Source organism: Equus caballus, chromosome 26 (genome assembly GCF_041296265.1).
Source record: "Equus caballus isolate H_3958 breed thoroughbred chromosome 26, TB-T2T, whole genome shotgun sequence".
Lineage (NCBI taxonomy): Eukaryota > Metazoa > Chordata > Mammalia > Perissodactyla > Equidae > Equus > Equus caballus.
In genome coordinates this window covers 8,039,480-8,064,833 of record NC_091709.1, presented here as the reverse complement: position 1 = coordinate 8,064,833, position 25,354 = coordinate 8,039,480, and the positions used below count along the sequence as shown (strand labels likewise).

The window sequence follows — 25,354 nt, the reverse complement described above, 5'->3', positions numbered from 1 at the left end:
TGATAAATACAAAATGACATGCTAATTAAGAGCATCTTAATTGTCATTTTCTGTAATAGCATTTGCTTATAATCTGTCTTTGTTCTAACATCCTTCTTGTTCAGCTGGCATCCTAAGCACCTTCCTCAGCAGTCCTGGCCCAGGGAAAGTTATGCCACATATGATTTGAAGTACTTAATGCCTCCTTTCCCCTCCCACAAAGTGATTATCAGGCAGTGAATAGCTGTGAGCCAGGGATGTTCACAAACTCTAGCCTTTAGCCCTGAAGGCATGGAGAGGCTCTCTAACCGAGGCTGTGCGCTCACATGCCGGGTGAGCGAGTCAGCTGTGGAAATCAGCACAGACACTGAATCCAAACACACCTGAAATCGTTTGTGAAATACTTCGAGTTAATTTTTTTCAACCTGAAAAAATCCATCTTGGATTTCAGAATTCACTATTAACTTTTTGAAAGAAATCCTGAAGTCCATCAAATTTCACTCAGCAGTTTTCTTCTGAGCAAAGAGAGATAATTTGCCTCCCTTACATCACATTAGTGAGCAGAGGGTCTCTAATCTTCACTCAAGGCCTCTGTCTCATAGCGTACAAGCTCCCTCACTGGTAAAGCCCATAAAAGTTGACATTATCATATTTAGTCATTTAGATAATAGCTATCTTACAATTTTGTCCCTTTCCTTTATAAAATGCCACTTAAAATGTATATATTCTTGTTGCAGTTTAAAAATAAGGATTTTAAGAAGTCAGAATCTTGCCTAGGGAAAGGATGAACAACCAGCACCAAGGTGGCTCTGCTGTATCTTTGCCTGGTGCTTCTACTAGGATGCAAGTTCTGATGCTCAGCTTTGCCGTATCCCAGAACGATCAGACGGAAGGAAATTGAAAATCAGAAGTGTGCTGGTCAATATTTAATAACTAACTCTCAGATGGAGGGAAAATCCTGATTTGTTTGGTTTGTTGCTCTCAAGCTACCAATGAGAAGTCACTTGGGGCCAGCCCCGTGGCCGAGTGGTTGAGTTCCCGCGCTCTGATGCAGCAGCCCAGGGTTTCGCCGGGTCGGATCCTGGGTGCGGACATGGCACCGCTCATCAGGCCACGCTGAGGTGGCGTCCCACGTGCCACAACTAGAAGAACCCACAACTAAAATATACAACTATGTACTGGGGGGATTTGGGGAGAAAAGGCAGAAAGAAAGAAAAAAAAGAAGAAGATTGGCAACAGTTGTTAGCTCAGGTGCCAATCTTTAAAAAGAAAAAAAGAAGTCACTTCACAGGAATGTGGAAAGAGATGCACATCACTGGCTGCCATGAGGGTTGGTGTCCTGTATAAATGCACAATGAACTCATTGTAAGTGGAGAGTCATCACATTTGGGTTTTCCATTTTGAAGGAAAAAGAGAAAGCATTCTGAATTTTTTTATGTCGATGGTTAAGAGAAAATCTCTGAGCTCAGGAACTGGGAATATCAGATATGTATATAAACAACCTAAATAATAATAAATAATAATAATAATAAATAAGAATTCTATTAACAAATCTTGACCAAAGAATTATAATTTCATAAGCAATTAAATTGGTACAAATATCTATTCCAACCAGAATTATAATAATGTTAAATGTGGCAGAAGAAAATCACAATAGTCTCTGAAACACAATGTTAAAATTCCCCACATATATCTAGAACAAAGAGGATACAAATATTTGAAATGATCCTTCCAAAAAGTTTTTGTTGAGAAAAGTTGATACATTTTCAGTATAATTTGTCAATCTTAGAAAAGAATCTCTTTCTTATTTAAGGTGTGGTTTGTTCGATTATTCAGTTTAATTTTTTGCAGTGGGGGCACAGAGCAGGCTGAATGTATCTCCTGATACGATGTGTGCTGAAAGTCAAAGAGAACCATTAGTTTTAACAAATAATCTGCAGACTTCTCAACACTCTTCAGAACTAGCAACTAACCCTGCAGCGTGTCATCCAGCAGATGCCAGCGAGGCTGAACCTGGCAGGTCTGCTTCAATTGATGTTCTCAGATCTTTCTATGGTCAATTATTCTATGAGTCATTACATTTATATAACTTTATATAGGTAAAAGAGCATACAATTATTAACTTTACTATTTTCATAATCATCATAATTAAAGTTGGCATTGAATCCTGGATCTACCACTTGCTAATTCTTTGACTTTTGTAAAAAACAACTTTTCTGAGCATAGTTTCATTCCTGGTAAGTAATGGCACTAGGTATATTGAATGTGCAAAATGTTTAACAAAGTAACTGGCTTTAAAAATATATTATTACTATCATTTGCACTATTTAATTGGTGCAAGCACGTTGACTAGTAAAAAGTAGGAAGACAACATTTCTCTTTTTTCTTAGGCCTTATTTGATAGAATCATTTTGCCATTAGCACTAACATATTTTCAGGTTCAATTATGTCTATCACAATGTGGCATTTATATCTTTATGGCTCTATGTATTGCTATAAGACCCGTTTAGTAAAACATGATATGGGGTAGAGGATGAGTAGAGTGCATTTCTGATAAAATTGTGGATAGTGGTGTTATCTAATGCCAATTTCTTTATTGTAACCCATTGCTATATATTACTCCCCTTATTTGGGCCAATCAACATACAAATGATGATTGGAGGATTAAAGAAATGTTTTGAATTTGTGCAAACCTACTATTTCTGCTAGATAAACCATTCAATGACTTTATCCTTCTTACAAATTAATCCACATTTTAAAAATGTAGTATTATTTTCCAGGTTCAATAACCTTGATCAAACTGTAAACATTATCCAAGATCATAATAGAGATTCTAACAACTATATCTTAATTGTCTATATGTGCCACATAATTTTGTTTTTCTAATGGCTCTGTTCATGTTATAAAGCTCCCTTAAGTTTGTAATATTCTTTTATATTTTTAGAAATAATGAAGAGGGCCACCCCTGGTGGCCTAGTGGTTAAATTCAGTGTGCTCCCCTTCAGCAGTCCAGGTTTGGTTCCCAGGTGCAAACCCACACCACCGATCTCTCAGTGGCCATGCTGTGGTGGAGGTTCACATACAAAAAGAGGAAGATTGGCAACAGGTATTAGCTCCAGCAAATCATCCTCAGCAAAATAATAATAATAATAATAATAATAATAATGAAGATGTTTGAAAAAATAAAACTCACTTCCATCATTTCAATCTTCATTCTTAGAATGATCACCCAAAAAATTATTTATTTATTTATTTATTTATTTATTGAAGAAGATTAGCCCTGAGCTAATATCTGCTGCCAATTCTCCTCTCTTTTGCTGAGGAATACTGGCCCTGAGCTAACATCCGTGCCCATCTTCCTCTACTTTATATGTAGGACACCTGCCACAGCATGGCTTGATAAGTAGTGTGTAGGTCTGCACCCAGGATCCGAACTGGCAAACCCCGGGCCACCAAAGCAGAACATGTGACCTTAACCTCTGCACCACTGGGCCTTTCTATTTTTCACAAGCTTCTATCATCAGTCTAATCTCAGAAACATCCACCTGAAATTGATTTTAATAAAATGGGCCTACACATTGAAGCAGAATATAGCAGTTTAGTTAGACACAGAGTAAGCCAGACTTCTTACTGCTTGGCAGCTTTTACTGCTAGATGTGCCCTCAGCCATCTTTAACAAGGAGGTCACTGGGCTGGGCATGGGCTCCACGTGGAGCATCGGGTTTCCACTCAGCCTGTTCCTCTGTCTGGATACTCCTCCTGCAGTTGGAGTGGACTGAACCCTAGGAACTAAATATTCTATATCACTTAAGTAATTCCTTGATAACCAGCAAAATGCTAGTAACTCTGTGGATTCACTAAAATTTAGTATCCTGGAACCACAATTAAATGGCACTTGGTTGACCAGCAAAAAGAAAAAAAAATAGTTTCTACATGTTCCCTACAGATGGGCAAGAGATTTTACACTTTTACATTTTACATCCATTCTACCCATTGATTTTACTGTTGGTACTGATGTAATATGATTGCAATTATGCTTACCATTAATATTCAGAAAACCCTACAGGAAATAGTATTTTACATTAACTATGTACAGAATATATACACCCACAACTAGAAGGACCTGCAACTGAGATATACAACTATGTACAGGGCGGGGGGTGGGGGGCCGGTTTGGGAAATAAAGCAGAAAAAAAAAAAAGATTGGCAACACTTGTTAGCCCAGGTGCCAATCCTTAAAAAAAAAAAGAAAAAAAAGGAAGATTGGCAACAGTTGTTAGCCTAGGTGCCAATCTTTAAAAAAAAAAAAAGAATATATACAAAGGACAACTAAAATTAATATTTTAGAAACCCTAAGCTAATATTTAAGAATTATAAAAGACAAGCAGATATTAAAAAAATTAAAGCACAGCTTGACAAACAAGAAAAATCTCAAATAAGCAATCTCAAACTACACCTAATAGAATTAGAAAAAGAAGAACAAACAAAGCCCAAAGTCAGTAGAAGGAGAGAAATAATAAAAATTAGAACAGAAGTAATGAAATTGAAACAAAAAAGAGAGTAGAATGAATCAATGAAACAGAGATTTGGTCTTTGAGAATATAAACAAAATTGACAACCTTTAGCCAGACTCACTAAGAAAATAAAGAGAAGCCTCAAATAAGTAAAATCAGAAATGAAAGAGGAGAAATTACAATGAACACAACAGAAATACAAAAAATTATAAGAGAATACTATGAAAAACTATACAGCAACAAATTGGACAATCTAGAAGAAATGGATAAATTCTTAGACTCTTACAGTCTCCCAAAACTGAATCAAGAAGAAATAGAGAATCTGAATAGACCAATCACAAGAGATTGAAACAGTAATCAAAAATTGTCCCCAAAATAAAAGTCCAGGACAAGATGCCTTCTCTGGAGAATTCTACCAAACATTCACAGAAGATTGAATACTTGTCCTTCTCAAACTATTCCAGAAAGTTGAGGAAGATGGAACACTTCTTAACACATCCTGTGAGGCCAACATCACCCTGATTCCAAAGCCAGACAAGGACAACACAAAGAAGGAAAACTAAAGGCCAATATCACTGATGAACATAGATGCAAAAATCCTCAACAAAATATTGGCAACCCGAATACAGTAATACATCAAAAAGATTGTACATCATGATCAAGTGAGATTTACACCAGGGACACAGGGATGGTTCAACATCCACCAATCAATCAATATGATATACCACATTAACAAAATGAGGAAGAAAACCACATGATAATCTCCATAGATGCAGAGAAAGCATTTGACAAGATCTAACATCCATTTATGGCAAAAACTCTCAGTAAGTTTGGTATAGAAGGAAAGTACCTCAACATAATAAAGGCCAGATATGACAAACCCACTGCCAACATCATACTCAATGGGGAAAAACTGAAAGCCATCCCTCTGAGAACAGGAACAAGACAAAGGTGCCCACTCTCACCACTCTCATTCAACATTGTACTAGAGGTTTTGGCCAGAGCAATTAGGCAAGAAAAAGAAGTAAAAGAAATACAAATGAGCAATGAAGAAGTAAAACTCTCACTGTTTGCAGATGACATGATTTTACGTATAGAAAACCCTAAAACATCTATCAGAAAGCTATTAGAAATAATCAACAATTACAGTGAAGTTGCAGAGTACAAAGTCAACTTACAAAAATCAGTTGCATCACTATACTTTAATGATGAACTAACAGAGGACTCAAGAACACAATCCTATTCACAATCACTACAAAAAGAATAAGATATCTTGGAATAAATTTAACCAAGGAAGTGAAAGACCTATACAATGAAAACTAATAGACTTTATTGAAAGGAACTGATGATGGCATAAAGAGATAGAAAGACATTCCATGCACATGGATTGGAAGAATAAACATAGTTAAAATGTCCATACTACCTAAAGCAATCTACAGATTCAATGCAATCCCAATCAGAATCCCAGTGACATTCTTCTCAGAAATAGAACAAAGAATCCTAAAATTCTTATGCATCAAGAAAAGACCCTGAAAGGCTAAAGCAAACCCGAGAAAAAAAGAACAAAGATAGAGGCATCACAATCCGTAACTTCAAAATGTACCACAAAGCTATAGTAATCAAAACAGCATGGTACTGGTACAAAAACAGACAGACAGATCAGTGGAACAGAACTGAAATCCAAGAAATAAAACTGCACATCAACAAAGGAGCTAAGAAAACGTAATGGAGAAAGGAAAGTCTCTTCAATAAATGGTGTTGGGAAAACTGGAGAGCCACATGCAAAAGAATGAAAGTAGACCATTCTCTTATGCCATTCACAAAAATAAACTCAAAATGGATCAAAGACTTGAAGGTAATACCTGAAACCATAAAACTTCTAGAATAAAATATAAGGAGTACATTCTTTGACATCAGTTTTAAAAGGATTTTTTTCGAATACCATGTCTTCTTAGATAAGGGAAACAAAAGAAAAAATAAACAAGTGAGACTTCATCAGACTAAAGAGCTTCTACAAGGCAAGGGAAACCAGGATTGAAGTGAAAAGACAACCCCCCAACTTGAAGAAAACATCTGCAAATCATATATCCGACAAGGGGTTAATCTCCATAATATATAAAGAACTCACACAACTCAACAACAAAAAACCAAACAACCTGATCAAAAAATGAGCAGAGAACATGAACAGACATTTCTCCAAAGAAGATATACAGATGGCCAGTAGACACATAAAAAGATGCTCAATATCACTGATTATCAGGGAAATGCAAATCAAAACTAAACTAAGATATCACCTTACACTGGTAAGAATGGCTATCATAACCAAGACAAAAAATAACACAGGTAGAAGAGGTTTTGGAGAATAGGGAACCCTCATACACTGGTGGGAATGCAAGCTGGTGCAGCCTCTGTGGAAAACAGTATGGGGATTTCTCAAAAAACTAAAAATAGAAATACCATATGACCCAGCTATTCCAGTACTGGGTATTTATCCAAAGAACCTGAAATCAGCAATTCAAAGAGATTTATGCACCCCTATGTTCATTGCAGCATTATTCACAATAGGCAAGACATGAAAGCAACATAAATGCCCATTGACTGATGACTGGACAAAGAAGATATGGTGTATATACACAATGGAATAATACTGAGCCATAAAAAATGACAAAATTATCCCATTTTTCACAACAGTGATGGACATCGAGGGTATGATGTTAATCAAACTAAGCCAGATAGAGAAAGACAAACACTGTATGATGTCACTCATACGTGGAAGATAAACAAACACATGGGCAAAAAGAATTATTTAGTGATTACCAGGGGAAGGGGAGTGTGGAGTGGGCACAAAGGGTGAAGAGGCACATATGGTGACTGACAAATAATAATGTACAACTGAAGTTTCATAATGGTGTACACTATCATAACCTCAATAAAAAAATTAGAGCAGAAACCATTTAAATAACATGGAATTGATGCAAACAGAAATGATCAATGACAGACAATAGATTTCCCTTAAACAGAATGTATGTATACAAAAATATTATATAATGAAGAAGCCTCATAAACCAATGTAAACCAATGAACCATGTTGAGAAAACTGAACAGAGGAAAAGAAAAATCACATAACTTCTTCACTTCTATGTATCATGATAAAATTTGACCACCCCAGCCATGCCCATAATTCTTAAGTTTCACACCAGTCATGTAAGATACATCATCCTACTGTAGTGTTTGTGGTTTCACAGTAGAGAATACATATATATTAGTTATGACTGAAAAACCAGAAGCACATTTCCTGTGGGCAGGCCCCAGGTGTTAGAGCTGATGACTCTGAGGCATCCAGCACAGTGCTCACAGATCCATGTCATCAAGTACTTGTCTAACTGATTATTATGTACTGAGGCTACCCACCCAAACCATCTAAGTACCACTGCAAAACAAGAGGTTTCTTGCAACTGATATAAGAGAGCTTGGGCAGATCATAAAAATAATTCCTAAAAACTAGAGCATACCTGTGGAGATATACAAGGAATCTACCAGTGCTCAGCGCACCATCAAACTGCCTTTGTGAGCAGACAGCCAGAAACCAGCAGTCGTCAGCCTTCTGCGTTTGTGCTGTTGACGAGAAAAATCCATAACCGATCTATAAATGAAAATTTGGAAGAGTTTATTCTGAGCTAGAATGTGAGGACCATGGCCCGGGAGAGTCCTTCCACAAAGGAATGGAGCACTCCAAAGAAGCGAGGGGTGTACAGGGCGGTTATATACCCTCAAAGAGGATGTTTCACATACGATTGAAATGTCCCTCTTACAATAGTCACAAGATTGCCCTGTTGGCACAGTGCTTGATGGACACAGCAGGTAGTGGGTCTGCTATCTTGGTGGGGTGGGCTCAGCAGGAGGCAAGTCTATTGTCTCCAGCTGGGTGGTCACAGGTGAGCGCAGCAATCAGTTTCTAGCCTAAAGAAAGATGCTTAATCCTTAAGGAAATGCCAGCATTGGGAGGGGGAGGGAAGTTGCACCTTTATCTCAAGGGCCTTTGTTCTTGCCGTAGGGAATGTCTAAAGCAGATATACAATGCTTGCTCAATGGCCATGGTGAGGCCCTTTTGGAGAAACAAGATCAGGCCAAATTAGGTTTACACCAAATGGCTTCCTCATATTCTCCAATATATCCTATTGCTTGCCATTTCTATTTGTCAGTGCCTTGTTTCTTTTTCATGTTCCGTTGCTTTTTCTTTTTTGTGGCTTCCAGGTCCTCTTTATAACTCGGCATGTGGTTTTCCATAAGAAGTTTTCTTGTGTTAATTTTTCTCAATTTGTTCAAATCCCATAACAAACCTTTTGTTTCTCAATTTGCACTTAGTAGGTTTATTTTATTATTATTACAAAAGACTGACCTTTATCTCCATGTATGTACCTTCCAGTTTATCATGAATGCACATATGAATCCTTAGGATAAATCAATCAACCAGAGTGGTTCTATATGTAGGAAGAGAGAGAGAAGCACCCCAGTCTGTGAAACCAACCAAGGCACAGCCTTACCTCAGGGGTAAGGAGTTTGCATTCTGCTGTACAGAGGGACAGCTTTGCTTCCTAGAACTGATTCTCCTTACTTTGAGCCCTAGTCCTGCTGAACTGCTAGGAAACTTTTACTTTAGTCTCCTCAGGAAAACTTGTGGAGGATACGTATAAGACAAAGGGCATAGAGGAGCTGAGGAAGGGAGGGCCGTGGAACGTTCAAGCTTTCTGCGGAAGAGCATCTTTCGCACGTGGCCCGCCGCTCTTCACCAAGACTCTTTCTCCCTGTGTTTCCTGCCTGCCCTCTCTGTGCCACACTCAGGGCCCCGGAGTCTAGCCAGGGTTTCAGCGTGTGCACAGGGACCAGCAGTCTGTGAGAGGCTGTCTGTGGCTGCGCTTCAGAATCCCCAAGCTGTGTCTTCTCTGGACTGCTTTCACCTCCTTACTGCACACGGCCCTCTTGTGGGGGTAACCCATGTACTTTTTCATTTTCACTGCCTCCTCTCTGTTTCTCTTCACACAAATTCCAGATTCTTCTTATCTGGACAAAGTGGATTTGATAAAATAGAAAAATATTTATCCTTAAAATATTTTTCAGGGTTATTTCTCTCCTAGGCTCTGTTTCTCCAAAAGGAAAATTAATGTGGCAAATTCACAGCCAACGGGGGAAAAAAAACCCAAATATCTTCATTGTGAGTCTTTTGAAGTATTTTTTTAGAGTTTTAGTAAGGAAAAAATTTAAATTAGTTGCCAATATTTACAATCTGGACTTTCAGCTTTTCCTAGAAATTTAAAAAATTGGGATTCAAGAGATGCTCATTCCTGCGTCACAAAAACTAGTGCTGAGTGAGCACTGCTCCCCTGAGAAGAAACTCGCGGGCGCTGCTTCCTGGCGGCCCCTGCACCCGAGCACCGAGAACAGAAGCTGGTGGTGGTAGTCAGTCTCTTCCGCTGCTGGCTCTCTTACACCCCCTGAGGCCACTCGTTCAGAGGAAGGACTGCCTTGGCCCAAGTATCTGTTAGCTTTTGCATATAGGACAAAGAGCTTAAGCTTCTGAAAACCAAATACAGCAATTCTGGACGGCTATTTTTCTACCTGTCCCCTCCCTCCCTGGGAGCATGAGCACAGATCAATTAGTTGTTTCTAAAGGACCAACGAAAAGGAGGCCCACTGGAGAAATAAAGGGCATTGATTGATATCTCAGAAATATTATGCCATTAATTACATGTCAAATTATTTTATACATTATTTTAATCATAACAAACTTTAAAATTATTAAGTCTGCAGAAAGCCCCCAAATGTAACCCCAATTTATTAAGCCCATCGATATGTATATAACGCTTTAGATTTATGGATGGCTTTAAAGAGTCATCCATGAAGTTGAACGCCTTGATAAATTTAATTTTAATGAAGACTCAAATATAATTAATTCAAAATAAAACCAAATGGCTTAAAACCTGTATGTAAAATTTGAAATGGACAACTTACCAGAAAGACTTGTGTGAGAGATGGCTAAAGTGGAGTTCCAGCTGTTACGTCGTGGTGGTTAAACTGCCTTGAAACAGAACCAAAAGGGTTTGTCTTTCTCAGGACCAGATCTGCTCAGTAAAAATGGCTTTCCTTGCATGTGTTTGCCGTGCACGTGGTGAGCTGGGCTAATGCCTCACAGAATGCTTTAGGCAGAGTGGGACCTTCCTGTAACTGGGGAAAAAATGACTACATGCTGAATAAAGGGAGAAAACAGGAATACATTAAAAATGTTCTGTTTTTTACAGTAAATAAAATGTCACATGTATGAAATTTAAATTGTGCCTTATACAAACTGTCTGCATAATACTGTGGAACCAGTATTCATATTATTAAGACATAAAATAGAAATTCTTAGATTTATAAAGTGGCTCATATACATTTAATAGTAGAAGATGGATTTCTACGCATGTTTCCAGACTGCCTCGTGCTGCCCGAGCTGTCTCTACAAGAGGCAGCCTGCCTTGTGGAGAGCTTATGCCAATTCTTATTTCATCTCTTTCTTCTGTGTGTTAATATTCCAATGTCCATACGAGGAAACTGAGCCTGAGTGGTTGAGAATGTGACCCCAAACTCACACTAAGTAAGCAACAGAGCTAGGAATTGAACTAGCATTTTCCCCCAAGCCTGTACCGTATTTTGGAAAATCACACAATTTGAAAGAGGAGTATTGCCTCTTTGATGCACGCATTTTCAGTGCCTCACCTGTTCCATATACACATGTGTTGGAAATGGAAATATTTTCTTTTGCAACTCCATCTTTCTTTCTTTCCTCAATCTTAGAGAAAAAGCAGTCTCTGTTTAGACAATATAATGGGAGATTTTTTTTAAAAGAAAAGCACACACACAATCTATCAAAATTGTGCTAAGAGGGGCCAGCCCTGTGGCCGAGTGGTTGGGTTCACACGCTCCACTTCGGCGGCCCAGGGTTTCGCTGCTTTGAATCCTGGGAGTGGCCATGGTGCCACTCCTTGGGCCATGCTGAAGGGGCGTCCCACATGCCACAACTAGAAGAGCCCACAACTAAAAATACACAACTATGTACTGGGGGGCTTTGGGAGAAAAAGGAAAAATAAAATCTTTAAAAAAAAAATTTTGCTAAGAAAGAGGTGGGCAGATTGTGGCCTCTGACCTACCTCACCTCCATCATTTTATCAATGAGAAACTACGTCCCAGAGAGAATATGTGCTAACTCAGTTGAATCTATCATTGTTAGTTTATAGCTCTTTTAAAAACTTTTTCAGGCAATTCATAGAAAAGGCAAATATGGCAATATAGATAAAACACAAAGCCAACTGGGGAACTTGGATTAAATGAGTAAATAAAGCACGTGACTAACGCGTTGTCTTTAACACCACATCGCATTGGAAGAAACACAGGGCCATGGATAATTATAATGGTTGTGATAATTGCAACAAAATGTTTAATTTTGTATGGGGGAACCAGGAAACTTTCCACAAGGAAAGTTTAGATGAACAGGAATTAGAATGTCACAGTGTAGTTCTCTCCTGAGGCTCTTATATAGAGAGAAAAATAGTGTCAAAGACTTTATTCAAGTTAATAATTAACGAGAAAACCAGTAAAATGTTCAAGGTATCCACAAGAGCATTCAAAAAATAGGATTTTAACAGGTCATCAGGAATGGCGCTTTTACTTTTTAAAACTATCAGAACAAGATTATGAGCGTAGATACAGAGTTGGAGATCCACATCCAGAAGGGCAGTGTGAGGCGCTCTGTGGACCCACCTGCAACCCAGCAAAACAGCCACACTTGTGAAAATTATTTTTCAAAAACCAAATAACAGTTTAAAATCTCTGAAATTGTTCTGAGAGCATACAGGCACATAGCATATGAAGAAGAAAGATATTCAAGGCAGAGGAAAATCCTGTGCAAAAACGAGAAGTACAAAATAGCAGAATATGTTTGGAGAACAACAAATAATTCATTAATGATTTTGTATAAGTTATTGGATACAGAAGAGGGGTTGGAGAATTCATATCAAGGAGCCACTTGTGTACCCGGCAAAGTAAGCAGTTGGCACTTTATGTAAATATTAACTCATACCCTTTAGAGCTTTTAAATAAGGATGAACACAGTTTTAAAGAAAACAGTAGTGAGAAAGGTAGAACTGAAGGGGAATAGATTGAAAGGACTAACTTTACACAGTTTTCTAGATCCATGCTTCACTTCTCTATATGTAATGCGCATACAAATCACTTGGGGAACTTAGCAAAATTCAGGTTGTATTTAGTAGATCTGAGCGAGAGCCTGAGATTCTGCTTGTCTAACAGTCTCCCATGTGATGTTACTGCTGCTGGCCTATGGATTACAAACTGAGTAGCAAGAATCAAGATCAGCACTATCTAATAGAAATATATGCAACTTATACATCTAATTTCATTTTTAGTAGCCACATTAAAAGTAAAGTAAAAAGAGGGAGCTGGCCTGTTGGTGTGGTGATTGCCTTCCCACACTCAGCTTCAGCGGTCAGGAGTTTGCAGGTTCAGATCCAGGCCAGGACCTAGCTCTGATCGTCAAACCATGCTGTGGTGGCATCCTGCATAAAATAGAAGAAGATTGGCACAGATGTTAGCTCAGCAACAATCTTCCTCAAGTAAAAAGAGGAAGATTGACAACAGACGTTAGCTCAAGGCCAATCTTCCTCAAAAAAAAAAAGTAAAAAGAAACCATTGAAATGAATATTAAAAGCAGATTTTATCTTGGGCTGGCCCCGTTGCCGAGTGGTTAAGTTCACGTGCTCCACTGCAGGCGGCCCAGTGTTTCGTTGGTTCAAATCCCAGACGCGAACATGGCACCGCTCATCAAACCATGCTGAGGCAGCGTCCCACATACCACAACTAGAAGGACCCACAACGAAGAATATGCAACTGTATACCGGGGTGCTTTGGGGAGAAAAAGGAAAATAAATTAAAAAAAGTAGATTTTATCTAACCCAATAGATCCAAAATATTATCATTTCAACATGTTATTAATTTTAAAAAGATACATAATCAGATATTTTGCATTCTTTTGTTCATGATCCGTGTTAGATATCCAGTCTGTCTTTTACACTTACAACACATTTGAATTCAGACTCAATTTTCATTGGGAATACTTGATCTGCATTTAGATTTCATAAAACTTAACAGTTGAAAAAGATTTACATACCCAAGTTTTTCAAAACATACTCAAAATTTTTGCGCTATCAGAGTCAAATTTCATTTTTATAATTAGAATTAAAATTAAATATTGAATTCCTTAGTTGCGCTAGCCACATTTCAGGTGCTCCCATTTTGGAGAGCACAGGCCTAGGTGAGAGAATAAAGGGGAACAAGCAGTGGCATATTGTGGCATGTTGGTACAATAAAGAATTGAAGGGAGAAGTCAAAAAATACCCAAAGAGGTGTGGAACAAACCAGAAAACAGTATTCATTTATTCTTATCGCTCAACAGAGGCAATTGTGTGCATCTCTTCTCCATTTTGCATTTAGTGATGTCACATCAGCGGGTGAACTTGGCCATGCTGGGCGTATTTACACCAGAGATAGTAGCAAATGTCCATCTCCTCACCAAGAGCCAGCTGTTAAATATTTACCAGCATAACACTAGAGTTAAAATATTTTAGGAAGCAGATTAGTTATTCTCATTTTATAAAATATCTAATAGCTTTCCATCCAAGTGAAATCTAAAATCCTATAATACCTACATATTCTGGCTTTGATTGACCTCTCCAAAATCATTTACATTCTTATATTAGATTACTCTGCTCTTCCTTCAATATTCCAACCTTGTTCCAATTTAGAATTCTCTTTGCTTGTTGAAGATTTTCCCCTCTGGGTCTATGAATTTCATCCTTTTGCATATTTTCTTAAAGGTTTATTTCTCAGAAAGCCTTCAGGAGCCAGCTCCTCACTAGCCATTGGTGGTCATCTGTCTGTTTCCCTGCTTTACATTTCTCCCTAGAATTAAACACACCTGAAATTATGTCTTTTTTGCTTGTTTATTTAGTTCTTATCTGTCTCTGGCGATAAAGCATAAGCTCCTTGAGGACTTTGTTCCAGTGTCTCAAGCTCCTAGAGCATTACATGACACATGGTGGCATTCAGTAATAATTTGATTCATATAAGATAATTAAATGAATGAATGAAAGAATGAACTTAAATGGAATCTATAATACATGAATTTGATGAACAAGTTGATATAGTGGATAAGACAGCCAAGAGGTCTCTCAGTTTCCAGGCTTAGATGACCAGGAAGACATTCACCAGATAAGAGGAAGAACAAACATGGAGATGAGTATTACAGGTTCAGCTTTAACCATGCTGAGTGTAAGTGATTGTGGAAACTATAAATCGAGAAGTCCAATAGGAGATTCGATATACAGGTCTAGATTTTGGGAAAGACACAGGCTCTGGTTAGAGACTTGATAACTGTTGCTTAGAGGTAGCAGTTCAAATCACAGGTGTGAATTAGATCACATAGGAAGATGGTGATGCAAGAAGACAAGAAAGTTAAGTATGGAATTCTAGAGAACACCAAAATTTAAGAGGCAATTAGAGGTAAAAATGTGTAGAAAAGATTAAAAAAAAAAAAACCCAGAGAGATACGATAGAAACCAAGAGTCAGTCTTCATTTATTGTTACAAAAAACATTGCCAAGGATTGTGCTAAAATATTGAATAATCAAGCAGGAATAAGGTATAATTCTTACTAGATTTCAGAAAAATGGGCACAGGGTAGAAAATCCCTATAGTCTGAAAGGCCAAATTGTTGAGGAATGGTTTAGAGTACATCATAAGGCTGTGAGTGAATCTGTTCTGGCTCTACTCTGTCTTCCCCACAACCATTCCCAGTAATTCTCAGTCCCTCCAACCCCTGAGTCCTGAGTGCTGAGAAGGAGAAGACTATGTGGTAAAGTAAGAAAACTTGGGTCCCCAAATACCTGCTATAGGATCTTCCTCTGAAAGGCTGGTACCAGAAAATGATGATGTCAAAATAACGTAGGCCTTGAGGAACAACCAGTGAGTGCAACAGAGAGCAAGATGGCTCCAAGGATGCCAAACGTGGCCAGTACTGCTGAGCAGGTTCCATAAGAGCTACTGCAGCAGGATGGAAAGGGCCTCAGGAGCCCTAGAGAAGTGTATTGGAGCCATGACAACGAACAGGGCTATATGAAATACGGCCCACAGAGTACATCTCATCTTGGGAACCATGTTGGGGCCCTGCCACTTGCCAAGTGGGTTCTGGGTTCTGCTCATCTATGCAGCTCAGGACCAGCTCAAGTGTTAAAATTATTTTCCCACGTCCATACATTTTATCAGAGTTAAAGTGGATATTTAAGTAACTATCTGAAAATATTTTTTAAAAATAAAATATCACCGTATCTATCAGAAGTAATTACACCCATGTGTCGCTTAACGACGTGGGTACGTTCTGAGAAATGTGTCGCGTTAGGCGATTTTGTCATTGTGTGCACATCATAGAGTGTATTTACATGAACCTAGATAGTATAGCCTACTACACACCTAGGTTATTTGGAACTGATCCTGTGTGACCACCATGTTATACACGGTCTGTCCTTGACCAAAATGTTATTATGTGGCACACGACTACACTCTGAAGCGTGTAGTCATATCTATTTGTTTGCAGGCACCATTATCAATCCTTTTTGCATTATGTTCTCCACTTGTTGGCACTACAATAAGGTCATGAATTCTTCTATTCTATTCATATAGTATAAGTTATTCTTACATATTATGCCCTATTTATTTTTATAACTTCAGTCCCTGAAAATAGTAGATGCTTACTGTATAGTCTCTAAATTATTATTTTTTTAAATTTTGCTCTGTTCATACTTGTGGAAAACAGCCAAGGATGCCCAAAGTGGCATCCCATTTAGAGATACCTGAGAACACATTGAGAAACATCCCCACTAAGATGTAGGGGAGAGAACTGCTATGAATTCAAACCTGACATTGAATTATTCAAGTAAAAATCAGAGCAGATGAAATGAAAACTATTTCAGAATAAGTGAATGCTGACTTTAACTTGAATCTCTAAGCTAATTTTTACTTTTTAATGTCTACATGTGTGCATTCACTAGGGGGTATTCTGGTTATTATGAAGAAATCTGTCAGCTAAAGTAGAGATCAAAATACAAATTGTAACACATAGGGACCTTATGTGAATTTGTGTCACTCCCTGGAGAACTTTAGGTTTACAAAAAGCAATGAATGGATTACATGAAGATGTAAATATGCTCCTGCATTTTCATCTCTGACAGATACACTCTTACTGTAATGCAGTCTTAAAACCACAGCACCTTGGGCTATGAGCTCATCAGAGCTCTCAAGCTCAGTGGGGGAAAATCTGGCTAATGTTTGCAAGGGTGACCTCCAAGGAAACTCCAGGAGCAAAAGGATATAATGTTAGTAACTCAGTAGATGACATGGTTCCCTTTAAGTCACTAATAAGCAATTTTCCCGCAAGGCCGTTATTAGACACCATGCTACTGGATGTTTCTTCACAAAGATTTAATACATTTGGACATTTAAGATCTCATGAGTTTTCTTCTATCTTATTACTGTGATAATAATTCTGTGTTGAACATTTGTTTCCAACAGTTTTATTGAGGTAAAATACATATAAAATTTTACCATTTTTAAGTGCATACATCAGTGATATTAAGTACATTCATATTGTTGTGCAAACATCGCCGCTTTCCATCTTCACCACTTACCACTAAATAGTAAATGTTCTAGGCTTTGTGTGTCACATTCATTCGCTGTCACATATTCCATTTCTCCTCCTCCCATTCCCTCCCCCTCTCTTATTCTTCATCTTGCTTCCTTTATTATGATTTTTTAAAAATTTTAAAATCCTTTTGATCTTCTGTGACCTATAAAAATGGACTACTGCCCAGATTTGTTTTGCAGGCCACACTTTGCTCACCTGTGAAGAGTCAACAAGTGTGTGCTTCCTTCATGAAGGGGATGTGATCTTGGGCTAAGTGGTTCTCTTGGACCTGGGGAACTTGCTAGAGAAATACTCATCTTTGTGTGGTCAAATTCAAAGACTTGCAAGAAACTAAGAATAATGAGTGACTCGGTCCTGAGCAGAGAATCGGGAGGCACAGCAGTAGAAGACACTTAGTGGACGTTATGTACTGGCAGAAGACACAGACAGTAAGGCAGAAACATAAGGAAGTTAGCAAATAGTCTATTACAAAGTTATAAGTGCTTTGGAAAAAAATTTTAAATTTCTGTAAGATAAGGAAGATCAGACATGAGAGATACGTTTCACTTAAAGTAGTTGGGTAAACCTCATTACGATGTTTAAGTATGTCTTTTTATGAAGATACAATAAAAACCAACATTTCACATCCATAGTTTGATGTGTTTTGACAAACGTATGCAGTTATATAAATATCATCACAATGAAGACAGAGAACACATCCGTTACCCCCTCAAGATTCCCTCACGTCTCTTTGTCAGTCCTCTTCTTCCATCCTAAGTCCTTGGCAAACACGGTTTTGTTTTCTATGCCTATAGTTTTGTCTTTTCCAGAATGTCATATTAAAGAACTCATATAGTGTGTGTATCATATCTTCTTCCGCTTAATATATGCTTTAGGATTCATCCATGCTTTTGCATGGATTAACAATCCATTCTTTTCTATAGCTGAATAATATCCTATCAAATGAATATATTACAATCTGTTTATCGATTCACCAGTTGATGGATATTTGGGTGGTATCCAGTTTCTTGTTTTTCCTTTTTTTTTTTTTTTTGCTGTAAAAAATAAAACTGATATTCATATTTGCATGCAGGCAAGGCTTTGTGTAAACACATGCTTTCATTTCTCTTGGGTAAATATCTAGGGATGGAATGGAAGGATCATAAGTGTTTACCTTTCTTGTTTAGATTTCTAGTTGCTCCAAACTCTGAGCATCCCTAAGTATCGTCAATCTTTTTAAATTGTAGCTCTTCTAGTAATTGCTAACAGTGATATCTCAGTTATGGCTTTTATTTGCATTTTTCTGATGACTCAAGAGGCTGAGTATATTCTTATATGTTCTTTAGCCATTTGTATATCTTCCTTGGTTCAGATATTTTACCCATTTTATTATTGTCTTTCTGTTTTTATTACTGGGTTGTAAAATTTTTTAAATGTTTTTAAATGCATTCAGATGCAAATCTGGAATCAGATATGTGTTTCACAAGTATTTTTCCAGTGATTTTTTTTCCTTTATTTAACAGTGACTTTCAATGAAGAAGAGTTTTTAGCACTGAAGAAAGCCAATTTATATATATTTTCCTCTATGGTTTATGCTCTTTTTGTCCTATCTAAGAAATTTTTGCCTATTGCAAAGTGTCAAAGACTTTTGTCTATTTTTTTTCCTTTAAAAGTGTTATAGGTATAGCGTTTTCATTTGGTTCCCCAACTCAATATCAAGTTAGTTTTTATATATGAACATCTAATTCTTTCAGTGTCATTTGTTGAAAAGACTACCTTTTTCACCACGGAATTATCTTAGTTCCTTCATAAGTTAAATGTTTGGTTCTATTACTGACTACTTTTTCTATCTCATTGAACTGTATGTCTTTGCTTGGTCTTGGTTACTATCTCTTTCAACTGTGTGAGCTTAGAGCATTTGTATGTGTGAAACTGGGAGGATGATATGGATACTAATAAGACACAGTATTTTATTTTAAAACAATGTGATAGGACTTATTTCTTATGAGATATCATCTCCTAAAACTCAAGCAATGAAATATATTTAATAAAGGTCCCAGGCATATACATAATATCAGTCATATTTCGAAATTAAAATTAAGTTAAAAGAGTAGGTGAGATATTCAAATAATTTCAAAACAGGGATTTAAAAAGTGTACCTTATTGTTATTCACAAAATTGTCTTGCCTGAATCAAAATGAAAACATTGTATATCAATGCTTTCTTAGATCTATTCCTTAAGTATTTATTGAAATCCAGACATTCACTGAATTGTGTTTGAAGATGGAACTCCTAAGATAGTTTGTCTCTGTCTTTAGGGCTTTCAAAGTATTAAGGAAATATGCATACACAGGCGCAAAAACTCTGCGGTAAGTCCTACGGGCACGTAATCTTTGCATTGAATTCAGAAGTCTTCTCAGAGAAAAAGTACTAGGGCTAAATTTTGGAGATTGAATAGAATTTTTCCTGATAAATCACTAGATTTAATTTTCTTGGGTGAAGGAGAAGAGTTTGTGAGGTTTGGGTTTTTTTCTGATCCCCTGGAAAGTCTATTTTTTATTCCTGTCATTCCCAAAGTACATACTGAGGGCAAAAAGTAAGTCAAATGCTTTTTTAAATAATTTTCTGAACATATAGTGTGCTTTTCTCTTTAAATGTATGAAGCACTTGCCAATTTATTATTTATTTTTATTTTAGAAATGAGAAATAGAAGATTGATAACTACTCACCCTGGTGCCTAATAAATATTCAAGCCAGGTACTATTGAGGTAATTCTTTCCTCAGAGGAAACTTCAGAAGTTCAAACATGCGAATGTGTTCTCTGGTGTGGCCAGCCTTCTCTGAAGCAGTGATTTACACTTCAGTAGGTTCTGAATGCCTGTGGGTGACAGAGACGGTGATACAGTGCAGGGAAGCTGTGGTTCATCATACAGGATGCACACAGTGAACTGCTGGGGGAGCAAAGAACAAAATGGGAAGGGTCTCTGCATCCTCTTCGCATTCTAGCAAGTCTTAAATATTGTTTCTGTTTTCCCTCCTAGTCAGTCACTGCCACTTGATAAATTATATAAACTGGAAGAGATTTGATATAATATTCAAAATCTAGTCTGCTAGGTTATTAAAGTAAATGAACTATAAATTAATTTTAACCATAAAGTCATTTTCACAAAATAGACATTGGCTTGACTGTAGGATTAAAGACATTTAAGTTATCTTTTTTTTTTTTGAGGAAGATTAGCCCTGAGCTAACATCCACCACCAATCCTCCTCTTTTTGCTGAGGAAGACTGGCCCTGAGCGAGGCTCTGTGCCCATCCTCCTATACTTTATATGTGGGACGTCTACCACAGCATGGCTTGACAAGCAGTGTGTAGGTGTGCAACCAGCATCCAAACTGGTGAACCCCAGGCCACCTAAGCAGAACGTGAGAACTTAACCTCTGCGCCACCGGGCCAGCCCTGTCTTTTTTCATTTTGCAAAAGTTTTGTTAAATATAAGATTTTTTAAAAACTCATTTATTGTTATCACTGTGCCCAAAAATTAACCCAGTGCTATTAAAAAGTATTTTTAATATTTAACAAACATTTCTAAAGCTAGCATTTATTTGGATTAAAGCTGCACATTATCTAACCATATTTCCATGTATTTGACTAAAATTATTTTCATTGAAATCAATAACTGATATTCTCAATCAGAGGCTTTGGTTTGCAAATATAATTACTTAAAATGGTAAAATGAATAATTATTTGTTTAATAAATTTGGAAGTTCTTAGGAAGACAGACAATGAAGATATCCCTGGGGATCACTGACAAAAGGTGTCGCACCGCTTCAGCTGGGCCAAACTGTGTGATAGCTATAATATTGGGTAGTATCTAGTTCCTTATATTTTGAATCAAATCTCAAAAATGTATGTGCAAAAATATTTATGTATTACTTAAACCAGTGCTGAAATTTTCACATCGATCTTCCCTGTCAAAATTTGAAATCCCCTTATGTGTTAAAAGATTTAATAAAATGTATGAAATAATTATTTTTCAACTTAGAGATTTTTATTTCAAAACCCAAGCATATTCTTAGTGGTGCAGGACTCTAGAGAGAAGGAATAATAAGAAAAACCTAGAGGACTTTGAAGCTGATATCTGTCCAGTAGCTAAATTACATCAAAATTTATACCAGAGCTTATCTTCTTCTCTTGAAAGGCTTCCATTTACAATCTTCCGCACAACACATGTTGGTAATAAAGGGTCCACAGACTAAAACAGCTCCTATTCCCCACAATAAGAGGAGGATGCATTAATTCTGAGTGCCTCCTCTATGCTTAGAGCTTTACATACAAACCACATGATAACCTTGGGGATGGGCATTATTTTGTATTATAGGCAGAGAAGTATATGGAGATTAAACCACTTGTCTAGTTTCATCCAGCTGGTCCATGGGAGAGTCAAGATTCAAATCTAGAGACATATAAACCAAAATCCTGTGCTTTTTTCTCAACAATATAAACACTCAAGAAGACCTAAAAATATATCAAACCCTGTCTCTTTATAGGATATATAAGAGCATAGAAGCCCTAAGAGGTGAAGTAACTTTCAAAAATATGTAAATAACGGACTTTTGATCTTGAGCAAAGATGGAGCAGATGCACTTCTTCCTATTTCTCCCCCTAGATACAGCTGAAACCCTGTATATTATATATTGAACACACTTCAGAAGGCTCACAGCCAGGATGGATGCCTAATGGGGATCCTGAACTCCCCCACATCTAGCAGTAATGCGGTACCCCTCCGTCTATCCCAGGGTATCAACAGAAGTTCCATGGGAAACCTGGACTTCCACAACCACCTGGCAGTAACAAGGCAGCAAGGAAGATTGGCAATACCTGTTAGCTCAGGGCCACTCTCCTCAAAAAAAAAAAAAAAAACACCACAACACTTCAACAAAAATTACAAACATGTTTGAAACAAATGAAAAAAAAAGTCTAAACAAAGAAATAGAAGATCTAAAGAAGAACCAAATGGAAATTTTAGAACTGAACATAAAATAACGGAAATAACAACTCACTGTATATGCTCAAAAGTAGACAGAAAGAAGAGAGGAATGAATCAGTGCAGGTAAAGACTGAACAATAGAAATTACCATGTCTAAAGAACAAAGAGCAAGTGGACTGCAAAAAATGAAGAGATCCTCAGGAACCCATGGGACTTCAACAAAAGGTTATGTCGTCAGAGCCTCAGAAGAGACAAGAAAGAGGGTGGTGCTACATAGTATTTAAAGAAATAACAGCTAAAAAGCTCCCAAATTTGGCAAATGAACAAACAAGCCGCCTGTTCCCCCTGCCATAAACCTACAGATTAAAGAAGCTCAGCAAACCCAAAACGGGACAAACTCAACGATATTCATGCCAAAGCCTATGAGAATGAAACCGCTAAAACCTAAAGACAAAAGAACAAAGCCCTGAAAGGAGCAAGAGAGCAACTTCACCTTACCATGGGGCAAAACTACTCACATGACAGTGGATTTCTGACCAGAAACCGGAAAGAAGTGGCATATCATTTTTCAGGGGATGAAAGCAAAACTAACGATCCCAGAATCCTGTATCATGCAAAAGTGTCCTTTAGGAATGAAGGGGAAATGACGACATTCTCAGACAAAGGAAAACTAAAAGAATCTGTCACCAGCAGTCCCACCATGAGAAAGTGGCTTAAGGAAATTCCTAAAACAGAAAGAAAATGATAAAAGAAGGAATCTTGGGATATCAGAAATGAAGAAAGAACAACAGAAAGAATAAAAATGAGGAAATACAATGGACTTTCTTCGCTTGAGTTTTCTAAACTATGTTTAGAAATTATGTTCAGAAAACTCAATTGAAAGAAAAATTATAACATTTTTCTGATGCACTTCTCAAGCTATGGAAAGAAAGTATTTAAGACAATTTATGTCATAAATGGGTCAGGAAAAGAGACCTTAAAGGGAGGTAAGTTTTTATACTTCACTCTACCGGTAAAATGTCTACGCCAGTAAACTTCGATAAATTATGTATGTATAATGTAATACCTAGAATAACCACTAAAAAATCGATACAAAGAAATGCATTGAAAAACACTATAGATCAATCAAAGAGAATTCTAAATACTATTCAAGTGACTTTTGATACACGCAACAAATTGGATGAATTTCAAGGACAATCTGTGGAGAGAAAAAAAGTCAATCTCAAAAGGTCACATACTACTTGATTTTATTCAGTTTACACAGAATTTTGAAATGAAAAAATTATACCACTGAAGAACAGATTAGTGTTTTCTAGGGGTTAGGAATGGGGAGAGGAGAAGAGTGGTGCTACTATATATAAACAGGTAGCACAAAGGGAATCTTTGTGGTGCTGGAATAATTTAGTATTTTGATTGTAGTGGCAGTTACATTATTCTACACATGATAAGATCATACAGAACTGCAAACACACATTGTACAGTATTACTTTCCTTGTTTTGATATTACACTATAGTTGCATAAGATAATACCTTTGGGGGAAACTGGGGGAAAGTTACATGATATCTGTAACATCTTTGCAACTTCTTGTGAATCTATATTTCAATAAACATTAAAAAAATAGATAATGGCAGAACTTGTTTGAGTGTAGGTTAAAAATATTCTCTGATTATAGCAATAAAATGTAGAGGCCAAGAGTTAGAATATTAGAAACCAAGGCAGCCATATTTTCTTGGAGATTCCTTATCTATTCACTAAGTGTATTTCTGGTGGGTAATACAGATTACAAGGAAACTTGATTAGACCATCAGCGGAGGAACATTACATCCAGATACCAGCCAGGTCAGGCCTGAGAACACATGCATTGCATGGCAAATATTTTTGAGAAAGTTGTGGACTTTGTTCTCATTCTTGAGAAAAAGGCATCACTTCTTATTTTATGATCTTTTCAACAGAAATACTTAGTAAAGCGATATTTATAAAATTTATGGCCTTCAATACATTGTCTCCTTGGTGTGACCCATCTCAGAAGGAGCACACTGGACAATTTCCCAGCTTGCCATTACATCTAAAGATTCACATGAATCATCAAAGGGAGCTGAGTTTGGGAGATGAACTTCTCACACATCCTCTTTTAAAAGTACAGGACTCAAAGAACAGTATTCTGGAATAAGCTCTAGAATATACTTGAAACTCTTTAAAAATATTTTTGGCTTCTGACCTGAGACTAAGAAGGTGCTTCTAGTCATCTTGAACATGAAAAGAGGACATAAAAAACATGAGTTAGTATAATGATTATTTTTTAGCATTTATGTGGCTGCTTAGCTGCCTAATTGATTTATATAATGAATATCAAAATCTTCCACTATTTTCCAAGTCAGTTCTTTCTTTTGCAAGAATGTTTTCACATTTTATAAATATTAATACTTTTATGTTTGATACTAACTCCATAACTTTTTATATCAAATGGACACGGAATACTTTTACTTTTGCATTTTGCTTTAGTTTCAATTAGTGTGTACCCCAAAAGTGATGATTCTTTAGTACAATATAATAATAAAAAAAGTAACTTTTAGGAGTGGACATTCTTTGTCAGTGCTGTGGAGTCAGTGCCCACTCCCAGCGGCCCTGTGTATAGCAGAGCTGGTCTTTTTCACCATCCTCTCACCTTCAGCTCTGTATCAGACAAGGTTCCATGGAGATTCATGGAAATGGGTGGCCAGCTCCTTCTTCCTAGTCTGTCTTAGTCTGGAAGCTCCACTGAAACCTGTCCACTATGGGGAACCCAACTAGTTTTTGAAATACCAGTGGCATAGCTTTCAGTATCCCAGCAACGTGCAGCTGCCACATTATGACAACTGACGGGTGGATTCCCCTGATCAGGAAGTGAACCTGAGCTGTGGTGGTGAGAGCACTGAATCTGAATCACAAGACCACCAGGGCCGGCTAGGAATGGCCATCGTCACCTGTTAATGTTTGATCAGTGATTAGCTTTAGTTTTATATGCGCTGAATGCCAGTAGTCATTGTTACTTAATAATTTTATAGCTTATTTCTCCTTTTCATAAAATTATTCTCTCAAATTATTTTTGT

General features: G+C 37.2%; 1 long non-coding RNA gene across 3 annotated transcripts; it reads right to left on the bottom strand.

Annotated features, from left to right (window-relative positions):
• Positions 1–1,221: 1,221 nt before the first annotated feature.
• Positions 1,222–25,086, bottom strand: LOC111770817 (uncharacterized). Of its 3 annotated transcripts, none has more exons than XR_011432811.1 (9): positions 24,931–25,086; positions 20,006–20,154; positions 17,493–17,706; positions 12,988–13,445; positions 11,247–11,338; positions 10,503–10,737; positions 8,006–8,136; positions 1,691–1,875; positions 1,222–1,402 (listed from the first exon to the last, which is right to left on the bottom strand). It is a non-coding gene; the product is annotated as an uncharacterized lncRNA (long non-coding RNA). The 3 variants fall into 3 exon arrangements; XR_011432813.1 differs by having other exon boundaries at positions 11,247–11,319; positions 24,931–25,061; XR_011432812.1 differs by lacking the exon at positions 1,222–1,402 and having other exon boundaries at positions 1,796–1,875; positions 10,503–10,715; positions 24,931–25,061.
• Positions 25,087–25,354: the final 268 nt, after the last annotated feature.